Below are 15,220 nucleotides of genomic sequence, written 5' to 3' on the forward strand. Positions count from 1 at the left end.
CTCATATCAGTTTTGAGGAATTTTGGCCCATTCTTCCTTACAGAACTGCTTCACCTCGGCGACATTTGAGTGCTTCCTTGCATGGACAGCTCGCTTCAGGTCCTGCCACAACATTTCAATGGGGTTTAAATCCAGACATTGACTAGGCCATTCTAAAATGCGGAATTTCTTCTTCTGCAGCCGTTCTTTTGTAGATCTGCTTGTATGTTTAAGACTATTGGTTTGTTGTATGACCCACTTTCACTTCAGCTTCAGCTCACAGACAGGTGGCCCAACATTCTCCTCTAGAATCTTCTGATACAATCCAGAATTCATTGTTATTTCAATGATGGCAAGCCGTCCAGGTCCCGAGACATCAAAGCAGCCCCAAACCATCATACTCCCACCACCATGCTTGACGGTTGAGATGAGGTTCTGCTGTTTGAACAAAGTTTTGGTTTTCGCCAAACACAACATTTCTTATTGGGGCCAAAAAGTTTCTACCTTTGACTCGTCTATCCATAGAACATTGTTCCAGAAGTCTTCTGGATCATCTATGTGCTCTTTGGTGAACCTCAGAAGACAGCAATGTTCTTTTTAGAAAGCAGCGATTTCCTCCTGGTTATCCTTCCATGAATACCATTCTTGTTCAGTCTTCTTCTGATAGTTGAATCAGGAACATTCACATTAGCCAAGGCGAGAGTGGCCTGCAGATCCTTGGATGTTACTCTGGGGTTCTTTGTGACTTCCTGGATGATTTCCTGGTTTGTTCTTGGAAAGATTTTGGTAGGATGACCGCTCCTGGGTAGAGTGACTGTGGTCTTGAACTTTCTCCATTTGTAGACTGACAGTGGATTGGTAAAGTCATAAATCCTTAGAAATGTTTTTTTTTTTAACCCTTTCTAGACTTATGAGCATCAATAACCTCTTTTCTGAGGTCCTCAGATTTCTTTTGATCGTGGCATGATGTGTTTCCACACACCTGTTTGGTGAAGACCAAACTCACAAAGATTCAGATCTTTATATAGGGTGGGGCCTCCCAAACTCACCCCTGAAGATCTACCTAATTATTTAAACACCTGATTCTAATTATCCCCTTTAATTTAGCTGATAAAACCAGTGTTTCACTTACTTTTGCACTTACCCAGACTCTTAATTACTCATTGTTTGTATAATTCATACATCATTTTGTTTCAAAAGACAGGGAATTGCTTAATAAAACCCCTATTGAATATTTAAGAAAAGACTGGTTTTGATTTAAGAAGGTTATCATGGAAAAACTATGGCATTTCTGTCATTATCATTGCGGTAACCAAACGTTTTCTCGCCACTGTACAACTTGTGAGTCATTTGATTCCTTCGTTTTACGAGATGCTCTTACTGATTGGATGAATTAATGTAACAACTCGCGCTGACCCTCGGATTATGCATTCTTGTGAGAGATCAGGATATGCACAGTACATTACTCTCTTGTGAGCAATAGGGGGAACGCTTTTAGTGATTGTGTCTAATAAATGTTGTATACCGAAGTGCTATTGTGTAGGATACTTTCTTCTCTTTCTCTGCACATTATCTCATCCCCAGAACAGTCAGTGGCTTACAGTGCCTGATTTTCACTGGCTTTTTGGCACTATTTATTTTATTGTCTGTTGCAGGATTGTGTGTGTGTGTGTGTTCTTGATGAAGGCTTCACAGGTTTTTTTTGCATATATTGGTGTGCCAATTCCTTTGTTATTTTTGTACAGTACCTTTTAGGAACTCCGATAGCAACATCCTCTCCAATAGTCTGGCTTATACTAGTTGGGTGTGTGCGCCAATCCCTTCTCACACACAACACACCACACCACACACACACACACACACGTATAGTACATACAGAGAGAAAGGAATCTGCAGAACTCGCCTAAGGAAATTCAATATGAAATGTATTTGTACCATCCAGCAAATCACACACAAAACATGAGCCCATTTTTTCTATGTGATCTGCTGGATGGTATACATAAATTTCATATTGAATTTCTTTAGGCGAGTGCTGCAAATGTCTCTCTATATGTACTCCCCAGGACTGGTTGGTGATCCTCGTCCTTCTGCTTGCTCCCGATGGGAAGCCAAGTATATATTAAGCTATGCTTTTGCGTGCATCAGGCATATGTGTGTGTGTGTGTGTGTGTGTGTGTATAATTAAAGCACACAAATCAATATCTAAAAATATAATATGTAATACGTTGAGGAATATACATCTAAATATTCTTTTCCTATTCACTGCTGCTGCTTGTAGTCTGGGACCCCTCACAGAAGAAAGAGAATGCTCGAGTAATGCCCAAAGCCCATACGTGAGGGGAAAAACCCTGTCATGGAGTAGGGGAGACTGCTGCTGTATAAGTATTAAACTCACAGACTATCCACTTGCGTTTTGTGCGTAATACTCATTGGGAATGCGGATAAGTGCTTGCAGGTGCGTCACCGATCCGTCACGTATTACATGTTCCTATTCTCGCGACGCAGTCTTGGATCCTTGTCTCCCTGCCTCTGCCAGGTGACGCAAGCGGAGACGATGGCGAAGGTAACGGGTGGGTCGCTGTGCAAGTCTCGCTCTCTCTGTGTTCCTCGAGATAGCCAGGAAGTCCAGGGAATTAACTCTCCCTGTGCGCGCTTAGGTCCTTACACGCGCGCGCACACACACACACGCACACACAGTAAAACCCTCCGCGTGCATATTAGTCACATTTGGATTACCCCATTTTCTGCAGTGAACAGATGAAGCGTGTCCGCGGAATTATTTACATTCTTACTAAAATCTTGGATGTTTTCATACTTCTAGTGGTCAGCTGATGGAATATGTGGGTCTACAAAGCATTGGCTAAAATCCCAGGAGTTCGGATATGCCAGGCTTAACCATCGCTGCACTGGAAGGGATTAAACAGCAGAGCTGTGCCAGGCGCTGCAGCGGGTAAGCCCATACTGCTGGTTTACGGAGGTTTGGAAACATTCACCATAAACACCAAAATGCCCCTATCTGGAGTAAAAATGAAAGAGATCTGATCATACACAGACTTGCACTGAGCGGGGAGAGCTTTCGAAAGTAGAAAAGAGTAGTAGAGACAGTTGAAGTATGTATTATAATGAATGCACTGTGTGTTGCAGGCCTCTCTGGCAACAAAAGGGTGAATACAGGGCGGTGCAATGTATTTTCCCTGGGCCCCCCTCTCTGCGCCCCCCCCCCTTACCTCTGCTCAGGCGTCATGCAACGTGACGTCACATGACCCCGCGGCGTCAAATGCCATGGCGACGCGTCTCCAGAAGCCAAGGTAAGTGCAGTTTTACAGAGGCCTTCACCGCTTCCCCGGCATTTAATTTAAGTGCCTTCGGAAAGCGCGCAGGGCCTCTGCAAACCCCACGCCCTCCCCCCCCCCAGACACTCGCGCCTCCCTTGTTTGCGCACCCCAGGTTTTAGCAACAGGACCAGCAAAAATCCCCATTATTTGAGGCCCTGTTACTATGTACTATGACGGAAACATAGATAAAGCAAATACAGGCGGTCCTCGGTTATCCAACGGGATCCGTTCTGGACGTAGCGTTGGATAGTGAAACCGTTGTAACGTGAGTCCCATGTTAACCTGCGGCGGTGAGCGTTGGATAACACATTCAGGTCAAAACAGCCCTTAGGTTTGCATTGCAAAGTGTTGGATATGCCATTCGTTGTAAAGTGAAACGTTGGATAACGAGGACAATCACAGAGAGACGAACACAGCAATAACACCTCAGCAATACCTGGAATAAAAAGGTATCGGAATTAGAAGCGGGGCGAATTTGGATCCGCAGCGGATCGGGCGGTTCCTTTTAGTCCGCGGATTTCAATGGATCAATGTCAAAAATGGCGATTCGCGTTTTTGCGGATTTTTCATTATTATTACAAATACACCCCCCAGATTCCGCAGAACGTGGGCGGATTTGTAGAATCCAATCCGTGGATTCAGGGATTCCGCCGACGGGTTGTATCCAATGACGGTTTTTGATGAATTCGCTCGGATTAAAACCGACCAAATCCGTTTGCGGATTTTACACCGCGAAACCGATTGGGGGAGGGGGGGGGGAAAGAGAGGGGGGATTGCGAAAAAAAATTGCGAAAAAAATCCAGGAAACGTATTTGAGCAGATTCGCCCACCTCTAAATCATAATATCCCCACAACTAGCGGCTCACAGATATGGATTTTGAGATACTTTGTGTTCTGTTTTTTCCTACAAGGTTTGAGGGCCTAAATATTCAAAGCCTTGAAAAACACCCCACACATTCTGAAACAACCTTATTGTATCCACGTGCTCGTAACCGCATTAGCCGTGGAAAACGTAGAACAGTTGCACAGTGATAACTTTTCCTGGACCCGTGACCCCGCTGTGAATGTAATAACGGTGATATTTTACCTCTCTGGAATTCTCATGTTGATGCATTAAACAGAATTAAAACCTTTAAGAAAAACGGCAGCACCTACGTACTGCACCACATGTCCCAAACTGCTCCTTTGGGTGCAAACTTGGAGCATGGAAAATACCATTTCAATTGTGCTTGTGTGCCTTGTATGAACCCCATTTATCCATCTGGAGCAGCACCGTGAAAAAGGAGTGGGGTTTTTTTTTTGACGCACAGAAATGGTCTGCGCTGGGGATACCAATGTTAACTATGTATAAAAAAAAAAAAAAAAAGGTTCGTCTACGCCAAAAAAAGGAGAACAAATATCAAAATCGTCCCCATTTACATCATGGCACAAATCCCCCCCCCCCCGAAAAAAATTAGCGTTGGCACAGAAATAAGTTGAATGTATGCACCAAAAATATACTTGACACGGAAGGCATTATATATATTGAGAAAATAAGTTCTTTTCACAGTATGGCGATTACAAATAATATTTATTACACTAATCATTAATATTTACGAACACTAGTTAGAAATGAAAAAAAAGTACACACAATGCTGTCTTTGTTTTAATTGCATCAATCAGGTACTTAACATTGATGGGATGCGTCAGGCATCATTTCAAACCACAAATTATGCATCAGATGTATGAAGTCTTCAGACATACAACGCAGATTTTATGAAGGTTTTGTATTACTTTTTGGTGCTGACATTTTGATGCACAAAAATGTTTCAATATAATCTTCGGTCCCAGAGTGTTGCATGGCTGAGCGCTTGTACTTTTTTGCAGATTCATTGTATTGTAAGTGGGGCTGCACGTGCTTTAGAGAATTTCCTAGTAAAAACTGGATAAGACATACTTGGTATAGCTCTATATAACATAATCCTAAATTGTAATCTCTCTCTTCCTGGTGTCCCAGATGGTCTTAACATATATGTGCTCTTTTGTCCTCCCTCCCACTTTGTACTGCGCCACGGAATAGGTGGGTGCCATACAAATAAAAGGTAATAGTGATAGGAAGGTTCACTGTGTGAAGCAGTTACAATAAAACTCCAGGGAGGGCTCCCCCCTCCACCCCCCCCCCCACTCGCTCTGTAACTGGTTCTTGCAAACTCCCCTCCAGAAAAGGCAGAGGCACCTAATGAGGAGAGCAGGGTTATCACAGGGCGGATCAAATCCGTGATAGACCAGGATGAGGATTAGAGGGGCAGTTCCACTTGTCAACAGAAGCTAGAGCTGCAATAATGTAAGCATTGGGCCATATAACTCCTCGTGCAGAAACATGATGTGAGCAGGGTTACAGGCTCTGCACTTCTTAACCCAGGCAGTGCTGAAAAGCTGTGTAATTCGGCAGGCATACGCTTATAGGGCTCCATATTAAAATGGATGAGCAGTAAAGAGTGACACACTGTGCTCATTTGCATGCCATTACCCAGAATCCCTGGAAGCACTGTTTGCTAAGCGATAATGGGGAAAGGCAGTTTTGCAGGCATGTCTGAGACATGCAAACGCACCACAAGAGGTATTTCTATTCACTAGAAATAGGAATGATCTTTTCCTTATTTAATATGGTTATCCCCAATGTCCCACATGGTGAGGACGTACTTATCTAACGTTGAGTAATAATACCCTTTTCAGACATAATGTCATCAATCTGCAAACGGTTATCTTGCTTCTCGCCGTCTTGCTACCAATACTCTACAATCCTACAGAAGAGAGGCCAAGTCTGATAGGAACATCATCTTTTTAACAACGTGTATAAATAGAACACCATACCACAGGAATGACGAACCCACAGCTCAGAGCTTTCACCGGGACCACATCTGTATGACAGAAGAGCTAAGAACATCTCCGATCTCTACTGTGAAAAAAACACTACGCAGTCTCCTGGGTGGGAATGCACTGGCAGGTTTTACCCGCAAGTCCCAATCGGCTGATATTCAGTATGGTCATAAAACCCATGACCAAGAAAAGAAATACACCTTGTAATTATTTCCTCGTTATCACTGGAGCAGCACGGGATAATTGCAGCAGAACACAGTAACAAGTGAAGGAGTCTTTAGATGGGTAGTTAATGTTGAGTTATGACATGTCCATTGAGTTTAATCATTTGCTCAGTGTGTAATACACTTTGGGGGAAATAGCCATGCTTTATTTCTGTTACTCCAGAGGGGGCAAACAATGTGTTGCTGGCCCTTCTGGCAATGAAGGAGATATAGAGATTTGTAGCCCATTTTTACTAAGTGGTGCTATTCTACAAGACACTTTCCAGTGCTGGAAGACACCATGGGACATATAAAACAAAGCGAAAGTAGTACAATCCTGGTGTCAAAAATGATATATTAAAGGAACAAATCCCATTCAAATCAATAGTTTTTTTTTCTTCTTGTATACATCTGTTGCAGGGTTTTTTGCCCCTCAATTGCACAACTTTTCCCTGGATACATAGGCCTCCTTATGGCTTTTTCACGTCACTAAGGCGTCTTGCAGTGCAGGCAAGGGGTCGTATGGAATAGCATGGCTTGGTAAATATGGCCATTTACTAAAGTCTGAAGGCAGCAAAACCGCGTTAAAAATCCATGCAGAATCAGCTCCATATTAATCATAGAAAATAAAGGAAGACGTACCTTGCTGCCCGAGGTCACACAGGACAAGGGTAAGTGGCTAAGGTTGGAATCAAACTTGCGCTGATTGAGACAGTATTGCTGATGCACTGGAGAAGTTATAGGCAGGAATTGTTTTTAATGGACCTGTAAGAAAGTCCACAGATGTGATTGTGTGTCCAAGCCTCCCGAGTCTTCTTCATGTGAACATCCATTGTTGGTAATAGGAAACAAAATCCATACTAACGTTAGAAGGTTTACTGATGACTGTCAGTGGATGTATAATGACAGTACTCCAAGGTACAAGGATCAACATTTCGGTCCCAGTGTGGACTAGAAGTAGGGTTGCCAGGTGACTTCTCCAAAAATACCTGACACAATGGTGAAAGTTGTGATGCGCTCGAGACACACACACACACACACACCTCTTCATGCCGTTTCCTCCTCTCATTGGCCCCACCCCCAGGCTCCTGACACCACCTGATTGATTGGCTGCATTACCGAGCAGCAGCCAGAGTTGAGGAAGCTGCCCAGCCCCCTAGCAACAGGCCTGCTCTCTCCCTGCTCAGGGAAATCCCACAGCCCTCAAAGGCAGTCAGGTCACTATGTCCAGAGCAGGTAATACTGGACACATACTGGACATGTATTACCTCTAATTTTTCTACTGGATAGTGTCCAAATACAGAACAGTCTGGCTCAATACTGGACACCTGGCAACCCTAACAGGTGGTCCACACTAGGGCCAGAATGTTGATTTGTACTTTTGCACTACTAAAACATTTTTTTGTCAAGACCACTAGAGTCCCGTCTTTCTTTCCAGAATCTGATATACCCCCAACTCGCCGAGCTTTCTGAGCACCCTTGGCTGCTCTTCCCCGTAATTATGAGTGCACCTACCCTCTCCTTTATCAGTGGATGTATAAACACATTAAGCAGAGGCAATGGGAGTTTACTTGATAACGTTTTATATAAATTATTTATTTATACAATGTGTTACCAGGAAGTAATACATTGAGAGTTACCTCTCGTTTTCAAGTATCTCCTGGGCATAGAGTTAAGATGACAAATAATACATGGTTACAAATACATAGTTACATACAGTAAGTGAACAGGGTATACATTACATACAAGACATAGCGTGCACAGCAAGAGATAATATATATTATAGGCGTATATAACAGTTACAGACCAGATTAAAATGTGAGACAGTCTTAGTTTTGAAAGAACTTAGACTGGTGGTGGCTGTGAGAGTCTCCGGTAGATTGTTCCAGTTTTGGGGTGCACGGTAAGAGAAGGAGGAGCGGCCGGATACTTTGCTGAGCCTTGGGACCATGAACAGTCTCTTGGAGTCAGATCTCAGATGATAATTGCTGCATGTGGTAGGGGTGAGGAGCTTGTTCGGATAGATGGGTAGCTTGCCCAGAAAGTATTTGAATGCAAGAAAGGAAAAATTAATTTTTCGCCTAGACTCAAGTGATGACCAATCTAGTTCTTTAAGCATTTCGCAGTGATGTGTGTTGTAGTTGCATTGGAGAACAAAACGGCATATTGAATTTGAGGGTATCAAGTTTGCTAAGGTGGGTTTGGGGTGCCGAGCCGTATACTATGTCCCCATAGTCGATAATTAGCATTAGCATCTGCTGTGCGATACGCTTTCTGACCAGCAGACTTAGGGAGGATTTGTTCCTGTAAAGTACACCTAGTTTGGCATAGGTTTTGAATGTCAAGGTATCAATGTGCATCCCAAATGTTAAATGGGAGACAAACCATATGCACAAGTATTTAAAACTAGTAACAGGAGTTAGGGTGGTGTTAGCATTGGTTCTGATCTGGGGCTAAGTCATTGGAAGCTTAAAACAATTAGCCTTGGTCCTAAATACCATTGTTACAGTCTTGTCAGTGTTTAAAAACAGTTTGTTTTGGGAAATCCAATTTTCAAGTCTCAAAAAGTCAGATTGAAGTATGTTTTCAAAGTCGGAGAGGCTATGGCTGTGTGCATATAAGATTGTCTCATCTGAATACAAGTACATGTGTATTGAAGCTCCCTTACAAGCTGTAGGAAGATCATTGATGAACACCGAGAAGAGTAGGGGTCCCAGAACAGAGCCTTGCAGGACACCACAGGTGATATACAAGGGGTTGGAGTTAGGGCCTGAGATGGACACATGTTGGGATCTACCTGATAGGTAGGAAGGAAACCAGTTTAAAGCATGTTTCCCTATTCCAGAGTATGATAACCTGGTATCAAAAGCCTTTGCAAAATCTAGGAATACTGCACCAGTGAGTTGTCCCCGTTCCATTCCATACTGGATTTCATTGCAAACTTTTAGCAGGGTAGTTACCGTGAAGTGTTTAGGGTTAAAGCCTGATTGGAATTGGCTAGGGAAATTTGTCTTTGTGTAGTAGTCGCTTAATTGGGAGTGAACACATTATTCCATGACTTTGGATAGTATTGGGAGAAGAGAGATTGGCATGTAGTTTGAGACAGAGTTTTTGTCCCCACTTTTGAAGATTGGGACAACTCTGGCAGTTTTCCAGGTCTTGGGGATATGGCCTGCAGACAGGATAGAGTTGCCTATGGAAGCAATTGATTTGGCAATGGCTGGGGTACCAAGTCTTAGATTGCAGTAAGTCAGGTCCACATTGGCTGCTTAGTTTTAATTAGAGGAGCGCTTGTGTAATCTCCAGTCCACTAGACGTCTGCCTGGAGCTGAAGTCGGCAATATTTTGCTGATTTGATGGCTCACCATGTGAAATGTTGGCTCTGCAATCTGAGGTCTGTCCTTGGGCAAGACATTGGGCGGCTGGAAACAGGGACTTTGGAGTTTTGCATGACGGCCTTTCTTATCAGTCACTTTACAAGCTGAACACACTCCAAACTGGGGAAACCAGATCCATTTGGAAGCTCAATGTTTGATTAATGATCTGCATTAAACCCAGGAAAATGGCTTACAGGCTTCAGAGAGCAGAAGTGGATTATCAAAGCATTCTTTACCAGCTACTGAGGGAGCTAAGGTGCTGTGTGCTCATGAGAAAAGACCTATGTGTGCTGACATTTTAAACAGTCTAGTCACTTGTCTTAAAGCTGAAGTCCCTTCTGATCAATTTTAAAGCACACATTTAACCTTGATGTCACCACTTTTAAAAAGCAGCGGTACCCTGGTTTCTAGGCATTCTAAACCAGTTTAACATTCGGAGTAAGGAATATTTCCCTAAAGCTTTAAAAATAAAGTGTAATTACAAGCAGTAGCACTGCCAAACTATCACCGTTCCAGAACGGCCCTTCAGTTAAACCTATTTATGCTGTTTACAAGAATTCTTTCCTTTATTTCTTTGCTGAGACTCCCTAGTAAATCCACAGGTTTTTATCCCAAATGTAAAAAGCGGCATCTCCTACTGACAGAAAAATGGGCAAGAGGCCAATAGAATTAAATGCCTATATTTTGTTTCGAATTAACACTATTCAGAATATTTTGACCAACAATGTTTTTTTACAGTAACTCCAACATTAGATAATAATTACAGCAAAGTGTTACTTTCTCCTTATAACGTGTATAACACCCACTCAAGACTGCAAACTTATCTCACTAAAAATACCTTCATTAAAAACAACCTCCCCTGTGGTCAGTTGCCAGGAGTGTCCACTGATGAGGCTGCCAGGGGATTTTAAAATGGCAGCTATAGGACGCCTTCCGATGTCCGCAGAAGAACAGGTTACCGTGCAGTCGTTCTGTGACAATAAGTTTTGTTGGTCTGCCGTTTCCCGGGGAGCTGCTTTCTAAACCATTTACCGCATGGGTACCTGCAATGCAGAGGAAGGAAAAGGATTGTTAAATAATAAAGAAGTGTTTCGGAAAAGTATTCAGGGGGGGCACGGCTCCTGTCACGCCGCCGCTTAACCCCATCAGTGCTGAAGTCCGCCGCACTAAATGCAGTCAGACAGAGAGCATAGGTGGAAATGTGGCAGTGTTTACTGGTACACTGTCGCCCTTCAGCACAACGATCAGGGCGCTTTCAAGTCGATTGTTTCATATCCTGTGGGTAATGTATTACTTCTTGGAACACTAGAGCTGAACCACATGTGGAATGTTTTGACTCTTTACAGATGTTGGGCTCTGCTCTGCCATGCAGTAGTGAGGAGGGGGGGGGGAGGGGAAGAGAGCTGGAACTTGTTATACACATTCTGACAGTTAATACTCCCCAATGCTGCTTTTCATGGACACATCAATCAGTGCCACTTAAAAAATTATATAGACACTAGCTGAGAGCCCCGGCGTTGCCCGGGATGTTTGTGGTGTGGGTGTGGCATTTGGGTGAGGAGTGGTCAACGCGGCCCATGTGCGGTGGTAGTGCTGCTGTGGCTGTACTGATGGTGATTGTATCGGTGTGCTGATTTTGGAGGGTTTGGTGCTGATGTGGGGGTGCGGATGTGGGGGTGCGGATGTGGGTGTGCCGATGGGGGAGGTGCAAAGGTGCCGATGTGTGGGTGCTGATGGTGTTGATGGGGGCTGGGAATGGTGGGGAGCCGAGAATGCCAGTGTGCTGGGGGGGCATGGGATAGCGGTGTGCTGATGTGGTTTTGCTGGGGATAGTGTGTGTGTGTGTATACGTGTGTGTGTATACACACGTGTGTGTGTATACACGTGTGTGTGTATACATGTTTGTGTGTGTGTATACATGTTTGTGTGTATACATTGTATGTGTGTGTGTGTGTATACATGTGTACGTGTGTGTGTGTGTATACACATGTGTGTGTATACACATGTGTGTATAGACGTGTATACACATGTGTGTGTAGACATTGTGTGTATGTATATATTGTGTGTGTGTGTATACATGTGTACGTGTGTGTATACACATGTGTGTATACACATGTGTATACACATGTGTGTATACATGTTTGTGTGTGTCTATACATGTTTGTGTGTATACATAGTATGTGTGTGTGTGTGTGTGTACATGTGTGTGTGTGTACATTTGTGTGTGTATACATTTGTGTGTGTGTATACATGTTTGTGTGTGTGTATACATGTTTGTGTGTGTGTATACGTGTGTGTATACATGTGTGTGTATACACGTGTGTGTGTGTGTGTGTATACATGTGTGTGTGTATACAGTATGTGTACATGTGCGTGTGTGTATGTCTCCATGTGTGTGTATACACATGTGTATATACACGTGTGTATACATGTTTGTGTGTATACATAGTATGTGTGTGTGTGTGTGTATACATGTGTGTGTGTACATTTGTGTGTATACATGTTTGTGTGTGTATACACGTGTGTATGTGTGTGTGTGTGTGTATACATGTGTGTGTGTATACATTATGTGTATGTATACATGTGTGTGTGTGTGTGTGTGTGTACATGTGCGTGTGTGTATGTCTCCATGTGTGTGTGTATGTCTCCATGTGTGTGTGTACGTGTACATGTGTGTGAGTATACGTGTACATGTGTGTGTGTGTACGTGTCTACGTGTACATGTGTGTGTGTGTCTACGTGTACATGTGTGTGTGTCTACGTGCGTGTGTATACGTGTGTGGGTGTCTACGTGTGTGTCTACGTGTGTGTGTGTATACGTGTGTGTGCGTATACGTGTGTGTGTCTACGTGTGTGTGTGTGTCTACGTGTGTGTGCGTATACCGTGTGTGTGTGTGTCTACGTCTGTGTGTGTTTGTACGTGTGTGTTTGTACGTGTGTGTGTGTCTACGTGTGTGTGTGTGTGTGTATACGTGTGTGTACGTGTGTGTGTGTGTGTGTAAACGTGTGTGTCTGTGTGTATACGTGTGTGTCTGTGTGTATACGTGTGTGTCTGTGTGTATACGTGTGTGTCTGTGTGTATACGTGTGTGTCTGTGTGTATACGTGTGTGTGTGTGTATACGTGTGTGTGTGTGTGTGTGTATAGGTGTGTGTGTGTGTATAGGTGTGTGTCTGTGTGTATAGGTGTGTCTGTGTGTCTACGTGTGTCTGTGTGTCTACGTGTTTCTTTGTGTCTACGTGTGTCTGTGTGTCTACGTGTGTCTGTGTGTCTACGTGTGTCTGTGTGTCTACGTGTGCCTGTGTGTATACGTGTGTGTGTGTATACGTGTGTCTGTATAGGTGTGTGTGTGTGTGTGTGTACGTGTGTGTCTGTCTACGTGTGTGTGTGTCTGTCTACATGTGTGTGTGTGTCTACATGTGTGTGTGTGTGGACGTGTGTGTGTGCCTACATGTGTGTGTGTGTGTGTGTGTGCCTACATGTGTGTGTGTGCGCCTACATGTGTGTGTGTGTGTGGTCTCTGTGTGTGTGTGTCTCTGTGTATGTGTATGTGTATGTGTATATATATATATATATATATATATATATATATATATATATATACATACATACACATACACATACACAGAGACACACACACACAGAGACCACACACACACACACATGTAGGCGCACACACATATATATATAGTGTGTGTGTGTGTATGGAGGGTTGAGGCTGGCAATGAAGGAATGGGGGGGTGTGGGGGGAGAGCTGCTTACCTTGCAGTCGGCAGCATGTTCCTCGAGGTGAGGCCTCCTGCAGGGCGGGAGGGCGGGAGGGCGGGAGCCCCCCCGGCAGGGCGGGAGCCCCCCCACTGCCCTCCGGCTCGAGGTGAGGCCTCCTGCAGGGCGGGAGCCCCCCCCGCTGCCTCCGGCTCGAGGTGAGGCCTCCTGCAGGGCGGGATCCCCCCGCTGCCCTCCGGCTCGAGGTGAGGCCTCCTGCAGGGCGGGAGCCCCCCCGCTGGCCTCCGGCTCGAGGTGAGGCCTCCTGCAGGGCGGGAGCCCCCCCCGCAGCCCCCCGGCTCGAGGTGAGGCCTCCTGCAGGGCGGGAGCCCCCCCGCTGCCCACCGGCTCGAGGTGAAGCCTCCTGCAGGGCGGGAGCCCCCCCGCTGCCCTCCGGCTCGAGGTGAGGCCTCCTGCAGGGTGGGAGCCCCCCCGCTCGAGGTGAGGCGACGGTGCCGAGGAGCGTTGCAGGCGGCGCCGGGTAGGCTGGTCTTTGCTGTGAGGGGGGTGGGAGAGGTGAGCCGGTGCCGAGGAGCGTGCGGCGAGGCCCGTGGGTATGCTGCCTCACCCATCCGGCCGTTCCCACGTGGATGTGAGGCGGGAGGCAGCGTGTTTGGCCGCTCCCCCGCGTGTGTCCCGGGCGCTCGCTCCGCTCCCCCGCTGACTGTAGCGGCGCCGGGGTGTGAGCTTGGGGGGGGGGGTGTGAGCTTGGGGGGGGGGTAAGCTTGGGGGGGGGTGAGGTGTGTGTGTGTGTGTGTGTGTGTGTGTGTGTGTGTGTGTTTTTTTTTGGTTTTTTTTGTGGACCTTTGGCCCGTCACTCCGCCTCAGGGGCGGGCCAAGGGGGTGGTGTGAGTGTGTGAGGCCAATGAGAGGTGTGCGGGGGCGGGCGGCCCAAGGGACCAATGAGATTGCCGCTAGGGACACCGGACATCCAGGCAGGCAAACATACAGTGCTTTCACTAATATAGTATCTTATACTATACTAGCTGAGAGACCCGGCGTTGCCCGGGATGTAATGTTCCCGTTCCTCTCTCTCCTCCCCCCTCTCTCTGTTTGTCCCCCATTCACATCAATCCAGTCCCCCCCCCTCCCTCCCTCCTTTACAGCTTCATGTAGCGTGTGTGCGTCAGTCACTGTGTGTTTGCTCGCGCGTCAGTGAGTCTGAGGCAGAAACACAAACACACACAGACTGACTGACGCACACACAGTCAGTGTGTGCCTCAGTCAGTGTGTGCGTGCGTCAGTCAGGCTTTGTGTGCGCGTCAGTCAGTGTGTGCGTGCGTGCGGCAGTCAGTCAGTGTGTGCGCGCGGGGCGTCAAAGGCAGGGGGGGCGTCAAAGGGAGGGGGGGGGCGTCAAAGGGAGGGGGGGGGCGTCAAAGGGAGGGGGGGGGCGTCAAAGGGAGGGGGGGGGGGGCGTCAAAGGGAGGGGGGGGGGGGCGTCAAAGGGAGGGGGGGGGGGCGTCAAAGGGAGGGGGGGGGGGCGTCAAAGGGAGGGGGGGGGCGTCAAAGGGAGGGGGGGGGGCGTCAAAGGGAGGGGGGGGGGCGTCAAAGGGAGGGGGGGGGGGGCGTCAAAGGGAGGGGGGGGGGGCGTCAAAGGGAGGGGGGGGGGCGTCAAAGGGAGGGGGGGGGGCGTCAAAGGGAGGGGGGGGCGTCAAAGGGAGGGGGGGGCGTCAAAGGGAGGGGGGGGCGTCAAAGGGAGGGGG

General features: G+C 46.4%; 2 protein-coding genes across 2 annotated transcripts in view; one reads left to right on the top strand and one right to left on the bottom strand.

The window, feature by feature from the left end:
- ALDH1L1 (aldehyde dehydrogenase 1 family member L1) overlaps positions 1-10,806 on the bottom strand; it is a 108,870-nt gene extending 98,064 nt beyond the window's left edge. The window contains exon 1 of the mRNA XM_075574611.1: positions 10,592-10,806. The gene's annotated coding sequence lies outside the window, so the exon portion shown is untranslated. The remainder of the gene's footprint in view (positions 1-10,591) is intronic.
- The window catches only part of TMEM43 (transmembrane protein 43), a 268,845-nt gene that overhangs the window by 55,956 nt on the left and 197,669 nt on the right, over positions 1-15,220 (top strand). The window lies entirely within an intron of this gene.

Source organism: Ascaphus truei, chromosome 17 (genome assembly GCF_040206685.1).
Source record: "Ascaphus truei isolate aAscTru1 chromosome 17, aAscTru1.hap1, whole genome shotgun sequence".
Classification (NCBI taxonomy): Eukaryota; Metazoa; Chordata; class Amphibia; order Anura; family Ascaphidae; genus Ascaphus; species Ascaphus truei.